The 14,309-nt window shown below is 41.8% G+C and overlaps 1 non-coding gene across 1 annotated transcript; it reads right to left on the reverse strand.

Moving 5' to 3' along the window:
* Positions 1–1,024: 1,024 nt before the first annotated feature.
* On the reverse strand, positions 1,025–1,167 carry LOC116889495. Its single transcript, XR_004386444.1, has one exon. It is a non-coding gene; the product is annotated as a small nucleolar RNA SNORA48 (small nucleolar RNA).
* Positions 1,168–14,309: the final 13,142 nt, after the last annotated feature.

The raw sequence follows: 14,309 nt of genomic DNA on the forward strand, positions 1-14,309 counted from the left end.
GCAATGAGAAAGACATCACCTACTCCCAGCACCCAAACTACCTAGTGGGAGACTAATGGCAGGGCCAGCTCTCCCAGCAGTCATCCTCAGGCTTGCTCACCTGTGCCACTGCCAGCAGGGTCAGCTCAGCTATGCTATTATTAAGCGGGGTGCAGAGCCCACTCTCCCAAGTCCTGCAGCTGGTGATGGAAAGGCGATCTCTCCCTCGCTCATGAACCGGTGGGCAGCTTTCAAGATTGTGGGAGGTGAGGAGTGGTGGAGTGGGGCATCACCTCTATTCCTGTGCCACATCACAGTAGACAAGTGGTGAGGCCAGCTCTCCCACACACACTCACATCTTCGGGGCCACCAGCTCACCCATAACCCTGCCACCAGGATCAGCTCCACTGTGCAGCCTGGGTGAAGCACAAGACCTCCTCTCCAGTGCTGCATCCCAAGTGAGAAACGGGTCAGCTCTCCAGAATGCTACATCCAGTGAGGGCAGGGCCAGTTATGCACAACCTCTGGACATACATATGGTCCCTACTGGCTTGCAGTAGTGATGGCCTCAGATATAGCCCAGTGGCAGCACTGGCTGGGGCCTCACCCAGCCCAGGTGACAGGGCTGGCCATTTGCAACAGGCGACTATTCCCCACCTGGAGGCTCCAGTCCCATCTCTCTTCTTTATTCTTGTTGCTCCATTCTTTTTTCCATCGGACACCACATACTTGCACATTCTGGTGGCTCCAGCAGCAGGTTGACCTTGAAGCTGGTAGGCCCCTAAGTGACATCCTCTATCTGTGGTGCATGGCTTGGTGGCAAGTGGGTGTCTATAGCTTGTCTCTGCCATGCACTAGAGGGCAGGTCTGTGAGTGGCATGGCAGTCCTCAGGGTCTCTGTTGTTGTCTCTCCTCCTCCTCCTCCTCCTCCTCCTCCTCCTCCTCCTCCTCCCTCCTCCTCCATCCTCCTCCTCCTCCTCCATCTCCTCCTCCTCCTCTTCTTCCTCCTCCTCTTCCTCCTCCTCTTCTTCCTCCCTCTTCATTTGTATGAATCCTAGGCATAAGACAGATTTGGATACCAAACCAGGCATCAAGCTAGGATGAACAAAGGCCTGCCATCTATCTGCTCTGCCCTGACTGATAGAAAAACACCACCACCAAGGTGTCTTTTGCCCATTGCCAGGAAAGTTTTCATTTTTTAATGGCTCAGTAGTAAAGTAGCTCATTATGTAAATGTACCACATTTTCTTTATCCATTCTTCTGTTGAGGGACATCTAGGTTGCTTCCGGCTTCTACCTATTATGACTGCAGCAGCAATGAACACGTTTGAGCAAGTGTCCTTATAGGAGGACAAAACTTCCTTTGGGTATATGCCCCAATGTAGTAGAGCTGGACTTTGAGGTACATTGATTCCCATCTTCCTGAGGAACCACCACACTGATTTCTGTACAAAGTGATTACTGTGTAGAGTGGCTGGAGAAATCTGCACCCCCCCACTAGCAATAGCTGATTGTTTCCCTTACTCCACATTCTAGCCAGCATGAGCTATCTTTGCTCATCGCTTGCTTTGTTGATCATCGTCATGCTGATGGATGTAAGATGAAATCTCAAAGTAGTTTTGCTTTGCATCTCCCTGATGGCTAAGGATGTTGACCATTTCTTTAACTGTTTCTCAGCCTTTTGAGATCCCCCTCTTGAGAATTCTCTATGTATTAATTGGGTTATTTGCTTTCTTGATATCAAGTTTCTTGAGTTCTTTATATACCTCGAATATTAACCCTCTATTAGATGTGGGTTGATTAAATATATATTAAATATTTCCCCATTCTATAGGCTTCCACTTTGTCTAGTCTTTTACCATACAGAAGTTTTTCCATTTCATGAGGTCCCATTTATTAATTGTTAATCTCAGTGCTTGTGTTAACAGTGTTCTGTTCAAAAAGTCTTTTCGTGTGCCAATGAGTTCAAGGTTATTTCCCACTCTCTTGTCTCAGGTTTAGTATATCTGGTTTTATGTTGAGGTCTTTGATCCATTTGGAGTTAATTTTTTTGTGTAAGGTGATAATTATGGCTCTATTTTGATTCTTTTACATACTGCCATCCAATTTGACCAGCACCATTCATGGAAGATAAATGGCTGTGTGTATTTATGACTCTTTTATCAAAAACAAGATATCCATAGGTGTGTGGATTTAGAGATAGGAAAACTCTAATCAACAAGCTAACGATCAAAGACCAGTGCGACTCTGTCTCAAATAAATAAATAATAAATAAAATAATTAATAAAGTAATAAATAAATAAATATATATGTGTGTGTATGTATGGGTGTGCACATGATAAGTTTTCATTTGGAGTCTATTTTGTCAGATAGTAAAATGGTCACAGAAGAACTGCCTTAATATATGACTTGTTCTTTTCTCCTTGCAACTTTTAATACTTTTCTTTCTTCTGTATGTTTTATATTTTAATTACTATGTGCCAAGAGCTCTTTTATTGTCCACTTTATTTAATGTTCTGTAAGTTTCTTGTACCTTTATAGATATCTATTCTTTGGTTAGGAAATTTTTCTTCTATGATTTTGACGAAAATATTTTCTGGAACTTTGAGTTGGGATTCTTCTCCTTTCTCTATCCCTTTGACAAATATCTGTTTCTTCTATTGTGTCTTCAACATTTGTCCTCTTCCATCTGTTGGTAAGGCTTGCCTCTGAAGTTCTTGTTCAAGTTCTTAAATTTAGCATTTCCAATTTTCCCTCAGTTTGGGTTTTCTTTATTTCCATGTTCTGGTCTTGACTGTTTTATTCTTTTCCTTCGATTGTTTCTTTGTGTTTTCATAGATTTATTTGTTTCCTCTTCAAGGACCTCTATCAGATAAAGGCTATTTTAAGGTTTTTTTCTTGTGCTTCAGCTGTGTTGTAATACTCAGGACCTGCTCTGTTAGGGTTTCTGGGCTCTATTGGGGACAAATTGTTCTGGCTCTTTTTTTTTTTTTTCGGAGCTGGGGACCGAACCCAGGGCCTTGCGCTTCCTAGGCAAGCGCTCTACCACTGAGCTAAATCCCCAACCCCTTGTTCTGGCTCTTATTGATTGTGTTTCATCTGGGTTTTGAGGAGAGTGTAATTCTGGGTGCTGATATCCAGTCTTGTCTTGTTGGGTGGGTGTTTATTCCATTGGTTTCTGTTGTCCTCCTCATTTCTTAGAAGGATGTTGCAACTGTGAGTTGCCCGGTAGGAAATTCTTCTGGGTTCCTAATATATAAGACCACTGAGGGCCCAAGGGAAAATGTGTTTCTGTGTATTGGGAACTAACAATTGAATAAGAATGGGCTAGGAATTGGGGACAGGTAGCGCTGAAGGAATCCACTGAAGGGAGGAAAGCAAGTCATGTTCCACCGGGAATTGTTTAGTCCTCTGGAAATGGGAGCACAGATTAAGAAGAGGCTGCATCAAGTGATCTGCTATAGAAGTGGGGATGAGACTGGAGGGTTGGTCCTGGAGGAAAAGGAGAGGTTAAGATCTACAATTATCCTACCTACTTCCTGGCTGGAGTAACCTGTGGGTTCCCAGGACACCAGTCTTTTTTTTTAATTGGATATATTTAAATTTACATTTCAAATGTTATCCCCTTTCCTGGTTTCCTGTCCATAAACACCCTATCCCATCCCCCCTTCCACTTCTTCTATGAGGGTGTTCCCCCACTCATCCACCCACCCCTTCCCACCTCTACACCCTGACATTCCCCTACACTGGTGGGGTCCAGCCTTGGCAGGACCAAGGGCTTTTCCTTCCATTGGTGCCTAACAAGGCCGTCTTCTGCTACATATGAACCTGGAGCCATGAGTCTGTCCATGTGTACTCTTTGGATGGTGATTTAGTCCCTGGGAGCTTGGGTTGTTTGGCATTGTTGTTCTTATGGGGTTGCAAACCCCTTCAGCTCTTCCAGTCCTTTCTCTGATTCCTTCAACGGGGGTCCCGTTCTCAGTTCAGTGGTTGGCTGCTAGCATTCGCCTCTGTATTTAACATGCTCCAGCTGAGCCTCTCACGAGACAGCTATATCAGGTTCCTGTCGGCCTGCAGCAATATTGTCTGGGTTTGGTGGCTGAAAGTTGAAATACAACCCCACCCCCAGAAGAAGAAAAAAAATAGGCCTGAGACCTGAACAGAGAGTTCTCAAAAGAAGTGGAAGTGGCTAAGGAATGACTCAAAAGTTGTTCATGATGCCTAGCAATTAGGCGAATGCAAATCAAAACAACTCCAAGGTTTCATCTTAGCTCAGTCAGAAGGGCAAAGATCAACAAAACAACCAGCAACAATGTATCCTAGGATGGCTCATTAAGTCCGGCTTACAGTTTTCAGTCACTTACTTAATTTGAAATCCCAAAGTCCTCTATATTTTTCTGAAAAACAACATGGTCAGGCTTATCACAGCAATAACCCACTTCCTAGTACCAACTCCTGTCTTAATTACTTTTTTGATTGCTGTGGAAAGATACCACAACCTATATACAGTCACCAAGACTAGATAAGACTGATGAAGCTAAGAAGTGCATGCTCACAGGAACTGGATATAGACGTCTCCTAAGAGACATAGCCAGAGCATGACAAATACAGAGGTGAATGCTAGCAGCAAACCATGTGAACTGAAAATGGGGTCCCCATTGGAGGAATCAGAGAAAGGACTGAAAGAGCTGAAGGGTTTTGCAACCCCATAAGAACAACAACAGCAACCAACCAGAGCTCCCAGAGACTAAATCACCACCCAAAGAGTACACATGGTCAGACCCATGGCTCCAGCTGCATATGTAGCAGAGAATGGCTTTGTTCAGCAACAATGGGAGGAGAAGCCCTTGGTCCTGTTGGGGGGGGCAGGAAGAGGGGATAGATCTTCTTATAGAAGAAGGGGGAAAGGATGGGATAGGAGGTTTATGTCCAGGAAACCAGGAAAAGGAATAACATTTGAAATGTAAATAAAAATATCCAATAATAAAAAAGATACCACAACCAAGGAACTTGTAAAAAAAAAAAAAAAAAGACATGCTTTGTTTGGAACTTACAGTTTCAGAGGGGTAAAGTCTGTGACCATCCTGGCAGGGAGTAGGCCACAGGCTAGCTGTCATGGTACTAGAGTAGTCCCTGAGAGCTTATATCTTGATCCATAGGCATGAAGCAAAGAGAGCTAGCTACTCCCAGGTTTGGGCTTTTGGACCCTTAGAGCCTACCATCAATGATACACATTCTCCAACAAGACCGTACTTCCTAATCTTTCTCAAACAATTCCAACAACTGGGGACAAAGAATTCAAATAAATGAGCCTATGGGGGCCATTCTCATTGAAACCACCACACACATGCACATGCACACCCACACACACAGAAATATCCTTTCACTGAGTGGAATTCTGTATATATCTATCTGTTAGGTCCAGTTGTTTTATAATGTTTGGTTTGTCTGCTTCTTTAGTGATCCTCTTCATACATATTGTGTTATTGAGGTAAGAATTTGAAAGTTTTAGCTACTATTCTAAAACTATATTCTTTTCAATTTTGTCAGAGTTTTAACTCAGCATTGTGTTGTTTGCTGCATATACATTTATGATTATTAGGAGAGATCAGGAGTGATAAATTGATCTTATAAAGTGTCAAGGGTTTCGAGACCCTGTGGAATTCTTTCACGGAGGTTACACATCAAATATCCTGCCTATCAGATATTTACATTATGATCCAAAATTACAGTTATAAAGTAGAAACGAAAATAATTTTATGGTTGGAGTCATTACAACATAAGGGACTTGTTAAAGGGTTGTAGCATTAGAAAGGTTAAGAACCTCTGCTATAAAATGTACTAATAAACTTGCTTAGGAAATATTAAGTTACATATAGTAAAATTTAGCCAGAGAAGGCTGCTTACAATATAACTCAAGGCTGAGTAGCATACTGACTGACTAGACTTGTTAGAGACTGTAGGACAGAAAATTTTGTACACCTAACATAATTGAAGTTGCAGCTTTAAGAGGGTGACTGGGTAACAGCTGTCACCAAGTCCTGGGCTGCCATCAGAACCTGGTTCTCTCAGGAAGGCACAATTCTTCCAAGGATGCATGAGGACCCTAGTAGTAACTGTTTGAAGAGAACAACACTGGTTTATTGAAAAAGTAATCACAAGCCAAATGTATGAATGGCTGGCTCTGAAGCCAGAAGTCCCTGATGTATCAAGTGAGAGTCCAGAGAGAGAAGGTGAAATAGTTAAGGCTGAAGTAAGGAAGGTGAAAGAAAAGGAAGAGGGAGTAGATTGACAGTGTTAGAACAATTAGTGGCGGGGAAGAGGGGCTCAGATTGGCTTTGGGTTTTGCAGATCATTGGCAAGACTTCCGTTTAACCTTTCAATGTACTGTACGACCACTGAGCTCTCTGGAAGCAAAATTTCCCTCTCTCTGAGCCCCATTCTAGTCTCGAGTTGGGAGCCCACGCTACAGCATGCAGGGATCTTTGCTCAAACCCAAACGGAGACACGCGTCAAAGCAGAAGGCCAGCAGTCACATCTGCAGAGTGCTCTAGACATCCTGCTGGTAACCCGCTAAGGCTGCCCACTGGCCCACAGAGTGAGGATAACAAGGTGACCCGGATCACAGCCTGGTTGGCCAGGATCTAAGAAACTGCCCTGAGGCCTGTGCTGGGCTGGCAAGAGGAGCGCAATCACCTGGAAACATCCAGGGGCTAGGTGATCCACCAAACATGACAGTTCAGGAACAGGTAACTCTGTTCAGAGAAAGTACAGAAAAGGATTTCAAGCCTGTCCTTTTTCTCCACCCCACCTTTTTTTGATTATGTAAATCAGCCCTGGGTCTACTCTCCAGAACTATAGAAGTCACACCAAGGAGTCAGAGCCAGACACAGGGATTTGCGAGCATGAAGTTCTAACTCTGTAGTCAACATATTACAAAGTAAAGTCAACATGTCTGTTGGCCCATTCCCTTTGCTATGAGCATGCTAAAATTGATTACAGAACATCTTTTGCAGGAGATGCTCCCTCCTTAGAGCACACATTGTTGTTTAACACTTTGGTCTGACCATAATGTTTCCTGGGGAGTGTAAGTTAGTCTCGGAGAGACAGAGCTACAATGCAAACACTGAAACCTAGGGCTGATTCTCACCTTCACAGGCTATCTTGGTCTGGTTTTAGAACTCAGAACATTTCCTTCTTCATATCACTTTGAATATGACCTCTACTGTTCTATACTTCAGAAATTATTTCTATATTGTGCTGGAGGTTCACTTCAGGGCCATGCATGTGCTAGGTAAGCATTCTTGGAGTAAAATACAACACTAATCTTCATAGATTATTTTCCATCGAAGTAGAAAAATTAGTTACTGCCGGTATTAACTATGGCAAAGCAAACTGAAATGGTCAACTTACTGAAAGGAATTTGTTATGGGGCCCAGTTCTACCCTGTGTTTGTCACACATAAGCCACTTAGTGTTTCTACTGGGGGCTGTGCGTCCTGAGTATGCACACCTTGGCAGAAAACACTTTATGCTTTGCTAATTGTTCTTTGCATATCACCTAGCTTATTTTTTCTGTTCTTTTGGATTATAAAGGGCAACAAATATTTAAAAACAACTGTAACACAAAAAAACAACAAGCAGACTAAAAATCGACAACACAGATTCATCTCTCCTTTTTTTGTTAACTTTTCTTTAAGAAGCTACACCCACAATGTCGCAGCAATGTGACAGCCTGAACATGACCCGAACAAGAACAATAAAAGAAGTGGGCAGGAGAAAGTCCATAGGCCCCAACTCTCCACAAAGAACTATAGGCAATAGAGTAAAACTGGGAGCAAGAGAAACAGTCTCCCCCAGGGAAGAGCACACCGATTGCTTATTCAATACTGAGTGGTCAGCCCTGGGTACAGACATGTAGGTGGTTATACAGACTGAGCAGGTTATACTTAGGAATATGTATTTATATCCATATAATATATATGTATGTATACATAAATATAAACAATTAATGAAAGAGAGGCCATGAATTTGAAGGAAAGTAGGAACAATTATTTAGGAGGAGAGTGAAGGGTGAATTATTGTACTTATAATCTCAAAAATAAAACAAAAAGAAACATTGAATTAACTATAAGAAATCACAGCTGCCAAATTAATTGTTTTGTTTATAGTTTTAAATATAGCAGTATCTGGGGACAGGATTCTGCTTTATTTACCTTATTTTATGTGTAAGAGTGTTTTGTCTGCTTGTATGTCTGTGCACCATTGTGTGCCTGAAGCCTGAGGGGCCGGAAGAGAGCACCAGGTACCCTGGAACTGGTTATGAGCCATCACCCATGTGCTGGCACCTGAACTTAGATCCCCTGGAAGAGCAATGGTTAGTGCTCTTAACCGCTGAGCCATCTCTTTAGGCATAGTGAAATTAATCTCATTATAGGCAGTGACCTGGTTTTAATTTAGGAAATCCACGGCTTATAGAGAGAGTTTTGTTTTTATTTCAGCGATGCTTCTATTTTCCAGAATGTCACCTTTGTAAAATTATACTGCTAAATTTTAGTTTGCTTATCTTTATAGTATGCAATAATGAATTTTTGGGGTTTGGTTGCTTTGGTGTTGCTGCTACAAATATATATGGCTTGCAGGCAACTAGGATGTATGTGGCAATCTCATAAACAAATGAACTATTAGCTGGGTGTAGTGGCACATGTATTTAATCTCATAATTTGGAAGCCAGAAACAGGTAGATCTCTGTGAGTTCTAGAGAAGTCTGATCTACATAGCAAATTGTAGGACAGCTATGTGGAGAGACCTTGTGAAAAAAATCTTTAACTATTAATGAGATAAATATCAGTTAAGAAATATCCTGGGGTCAATGGCCAGCGCAAAATGATTAGCTTGCTCTGTGGTTTGAAATGCTTGCCAAGGGGTTGGGGATTTAGCTCAGTGGTAGAGCACTTGCCTAGGAAGCGCAAGGCCCTGGGTTCGGTCCCCAGCTCCGAAAAAAAGAATCAAAAAGAAAAAAAAAAGAAATGCTTGCCAAGTTGGGTAAAGGGGCAGTTATGGTCAGGGTGGCTACTGTTACATCAAGTGTTCTTCATGCTGCCTTACTCCTGTAGAACTTTCAAGCTACTAAACAATACAAAAACAAAAAACAAAAAAAAACAAAAAAACAAACAAACAAACAAAAAACTTTATGGGGTTGGGGATTTAGCTCAGTGGTAGAGCACTTGCCTAGTAAGCGCAAGGCCCTAAGGTTCAGTCCCCAGCTCCGGAAAAAAAGGAAAAAAAAAAAAAACTTTTATGGGGTTGGGGATTTAGCTCAGCGGCAGAGCACTTGCTTAAGCGTTTAAAGGCTCTGGGTTTGGTCCCCAGCTCCGAAAAAAAGAAAAAAAAAAACTAAATGGGATGGAATGAAATTGAGGAAATACTGTTAGGCATAATAATGGTATGGCAACTCTGTTTTTCAAATAGCATCTATCTTGTATAGGAATGTGAGAAACTACAGATGAGTAAAAAGATTGGTTTCAGTCCGGAAGATGGTAACAACCTTCCACGGGCTGATAATAGTTCAGGATCAGCACTGTTTTCCAGGGAAATAATTATATAATCTCTCTACTTTTACATATAATTTAACTTTTTTCCATAATAAAAATTAAATGGGTCAGAGACAGCCCCTGCTCCCTCTGTTAGAATTCCCACAAGAACAGCACACCACTCAACCGTAGCATAAATGCAGAGGACCTAGGTCAGACTCCTCCAGGCTCCCTGATCTCTGCCAGTTCCCATTAGTCCCAGTCATTTGATTCTGTGGGCCATGTTCTCATGGTGTCCCTGACCCCTCTGGCTCCTCTGATCCATCCTGCCCCTCCTCCACAGGACTCTCTGAGCTTCTTCTAATATTTGGCTGTGGGACTCTGCATCTGCTCCCATCAGCTGCTGGATGAAGTCTCTGTAGTCTATCAGGTGACCATTATTATTCTAGGCTCCAGTTCCAGAACACTCTGCAGGCAGGACAAACTGTAGGCTGAAAGTTTTGTGACTGGATTGGTGTCCCAAGCCCTCCATTTGAGACCTTGCCTGTTTACAGAAGATGGCCAATTCAGTCTCCCTGCCCCCCATTACTAGGAGTAATATACTCTAGTATATACCATGGACTTGCCATTGAACTAGGTTTCTACCTTGCCCATGAGATGTCCTCTAATTCTTCTAGTCTTTTCTCCAAGTATTTCCTCCCTTCCCAACACCTGATTCTTCCTGCTCCTAATCTCACCCTCCCCTAGTCCACCTTGAATTCTATTCTACTTCCCCTTCCCAGGGAGGGCCTTGAGTTTCTCCTTAAGCCCTCCTTGTAATTTAGCCTCTCTCTGCTTGTGGGACCCTTTTCCTCCTACTGGATGCCTTGTCCATCCTTGATGCAATGGTATGTGCCAGGTCTTATCATAGATAGGTTGTTATAATGTGATTACTTTCTTTCCCTCGGAGGTCTCCTCTTTTCTGTGAGGAGGTGGAGGTGTGGGTAGACGTGCATCTGGAGGAGGTGGAAAGGAGAGACGAGGGGAAGGGGAGGTGAAGTAAAAATTTCTGGTTTCATTGGAGACTCAGTTGTATCCTGTGATGTTTTTCCGGAAACTGTCTTATGACAGGATGTTTTTGCTGAAGCAGTCAGTGAGAGGATGTTTTGTTGAGAACAGACATGTTTTTCCAGAAGCAGCCTAAAAAAGGGGCATGTGATGTTTTGCTAGATCAGAACCTTGAGAGAACACGTGATGTTTAGAAAGGTTATAAATATAACCCAATAGACAATGGACAAGACTTTGTGGTATTGGTTTCCCTTGCCCGTTTGCTAGTCATCGTTTGTTGTGATTTCATAGACAAACGCCACCAAAGAACTTCTGGTGGTGTTCCAGTGGCTTCTTGCCTCTTCTGCAGACTCGAGCTGATTGACAGAGTCTCATAGTATCTTCTGGATCCAACTGCTGTTGCTGATTCGTGAATGGTGTTTGTGAGTGGACCGAGCTACTGCTGCTGAACTGCTAATACCCTGACATTTCAGATTGTATTTGTTGCTGCAAAGAACTATTTCTAAACAGGTGCACATCTGTTTTTGCCCTATTAACCTTTCCTTTCCACTACCTCTGGTGGGTGGTGGGCTAGAAGAGAGGATAAAGCATATAAGTACCCTTATTAAAAGTAGGTTTTAAAAAAAAATCTAAGCATGCAGGGAGAAAGATCATACTATGGTCAAGATGTAATGTGAGAAGAATTTTAAAAGGGAAAAATTAAATAAAAAGGTAGCCATCTGTAATTTTATTTTAACATTTTCCTTGGCTTCTATTTTTTTGCACTTTGTCTGCAAATTTAAACACATTATAATTGATAAATAGTACCTCAAAAGCCTCTATACCTTTGAGTACTTTGAATGTACACATCTTGCCTCAGTTGTTGCTAGAAATATGTTCACATCTGTTGCTAATTCAGAATCTATGATATAGAGTAAATACCTAGACCTAGAGCTTATAGTAGGTATTAGAAGCTACAGGGAATTTCTACTGACCTATTTAGTGAAGGCCAGCACTCAGGAGGCAGAGGAAGGTCAGTCTCTGAGTTCAAGGCCAGCCTGGTCTATAGACTAAGTTCCAGAACAGTCAAATCTATACAGAGAGACCTTGTCTCAGAAAAACAAAACAAAAAACAAAAACCTATTTAGTAAGATATTTTGGTTCAGTAGGTGAATGTCTTTATAAGGAGATACATATAGAAATATTTAGCATGAATGCATAAGAACATTTATAATTCACTTTGAATAGCTCAGCAAAAACCTCACAATTCAAGTAAATATATCAAAATGCTAACAGATATTAAACCAAAACAATAAATATGTAGTTTAAATATATTCATTTTGCTTTTTTTGAAAAACGGAAAAAGAAAAAGAGGAACTGAGCACAGTGCTTCACAAACACCTGTAATCCCAACTACCTAGGAGGTTCAAGACCAGCCTGGGTAACACACTAAAACCAGTTTAAGAAAGAAATTAGAGAGTAGTGATGGAAAGAAAGAAAAAGAATGGGAGAGGAATGAGGGGAGAATGAATAGGAATAGGTGGAGGAAGATGAAAGAGAAGAAAAAGGGAAAGGAAGAAAAGAATGGGAAAGAAAAAGAGAAAAAGGAAATAGTATATGTGTTATATATATATATATACATACATATATACATATACATTATATTCAGTGTAGTAGATGCGAAAGATGGATAACGATATGAACACAATCTGAAACAACAGAGAGATGCGTGGGTGCTTGAGATATCTAAGCAGCCTTAAAACCAAAGTGATTTGGAAACAGTAATTGAGGAAAGGTTGACAGGAAAAAGGTGACTCTTAAACTAGTTGCCTTTTAACTCCGTTTATTACAAAAGTACCACATGTCCATCGCTGCAGAGAGTAAGCCAAGTTGGATGTAGGCCTGACTGGCTCTGGAGGCAGAAATCCCTGATGTACCAAGAGAGAGTCCAAAGAAAAGAGGTTAGAGAGTTAAGGAGAGAAAGAATCCACTCATCCAGGCATCTGGATGAAGACTTTCACCAGCAAGAATCCCAGCGCAATTCACAACTGAAGACTGTCTCCCTTCCCAGCCATAAACCTGAAATTGTCTTGCAAGCTCAGCAAAAATCCCAATAAAGGCATGGTATTGGTTTTGGAACAAACAGGTTGATCAATGGAATTGAATCAGAGACCCTGGAATAAACGTGCACACTTGTGGACACTTGATCTTTCACAAAGACGCCAAAACTATACAATGGAAAATATAAAGCTTCAACAGATGGTGTTGGTCTAACTGCATGTCTGGTTGTAAAAGAATGCAAATAGATCCATATTTAACACCCTGCACAAAACTTAATTCCAAATGGATCAAGGACCTCAACATAAAGCCAGATACACTTAATCTAATAAAACAGAAAGTGAGAAATAGCCTTGGACTCGCTGGTACAGGAGAAAATGTCCTGAACAGAATAACAATGGCCCAGATTCTAATATCAACAATTGATAAATGGGACCTCATGAAACAGAAAAGCTTCTGTAAGGCAAAGGACACTGTCAAGAGGACAAAACAACAACCTACAGATTGGGAAAAGATCTTCACCAACTCTCACAGAGGGCAAATACCCAAAATTTATAAAGAAATCAAGAAATTAGACACCCACAGTCCAAATAACCCAATTTTAAAATGGAGTACAGAGATAAACAGAGAATTCTCCACACAGAAATCTCAGATGGCCAAGAAGCACTTAAAGACATGTTCAAAGTCTTTAGTCAGCAGGGAAATGCAAATCAAAACAACTATGAGATTCCAGTTCACACTGATCAGAATGACTAAGATCAAAAAATCAAGTCATAGCACATGGCTGGTGAGGATGTAGAACAATGGAAGATTCCTCCATTGTTAGTGAGAGTGCAATCTTGTACAACCACTCTGGAAATCAATCTGGAGGTTCCTCAGAAAATTGGCAATAGTTCTACCTGAAAACCCAGCTATAACGTTAACACCTGGGCATGTACCCAAAAGATGCCCCACTACTCCACAACGACATTTGCTCAACTATGTTCGTAGCAGTTTTATTCATAATAGTCAGAAACTGGAAACAACCTAGATGTACTTCAACTGAAGAATGGATAAATATAGCACATCCACACAACAGAATACTATTAACGGCTATTAAAAATGAGGACATCATGAAATTTACAGGCAAAGGGATGGAACCAGAAAATATCATCCTGAGTGAGATAATCCAGAACCAGAAAGACACATAAAGCATCTACTCACCTATAAGTGGACATTAACCATAAAGTGCAGGATTTCCACCCTACAATCCACAGACCCAAAGAAACTAGATAGTAAGAAGGTCCCAAGGGAGGATGTGTGCCTCTCACTTAGAAGGAGAAACTAGTCATCTGAGAAGCATGGAGAGAGGGAACAGGATAGGAGAGGGAGTGAGGAGGGGAACAGGGATGGTGATCGGGTATGGAGGTGAGACGGGGTTGGGAGTGAGGATGGAAAGCATGGGGAGGGCATCTCTGGGTTAGCTGGAGGCCTGGGACTGAGAGGATTAGGGAAGTCTGGGGGGGTGACCGTGGCTGAGGATTCCCACCAGGGGCGATATAGAGGCTGAAGTCGCCAGCTCCTGCAGTAGACATGACTTCCACCGGAGGGAAGGAGACATCAATCCACCCACAAAACCTTCAACCCAAAATTTGTCTTACCTACAAGATGTGCAGAAATAAAAATAGAGAAGAGACTGATGGAAAAGCAAATTATTGACTGCCTCAACTTGGGA

The sequence above is a fragment of the Rattus rattus genome, chromosome X (genome assembly GCF_011064425.1).
Source record: "Rattus rattus isolate New Zealand chromosome X, Rrattus_CSIRO_v1, whole genome shotgun sequence".
NCBI classification, from domain to species: domain Eukaryota; kingdom Metazoa; phylum Chordata; class Mammalia; order Rodentia; family Muridae; genus Rattus; species Rattus rattus.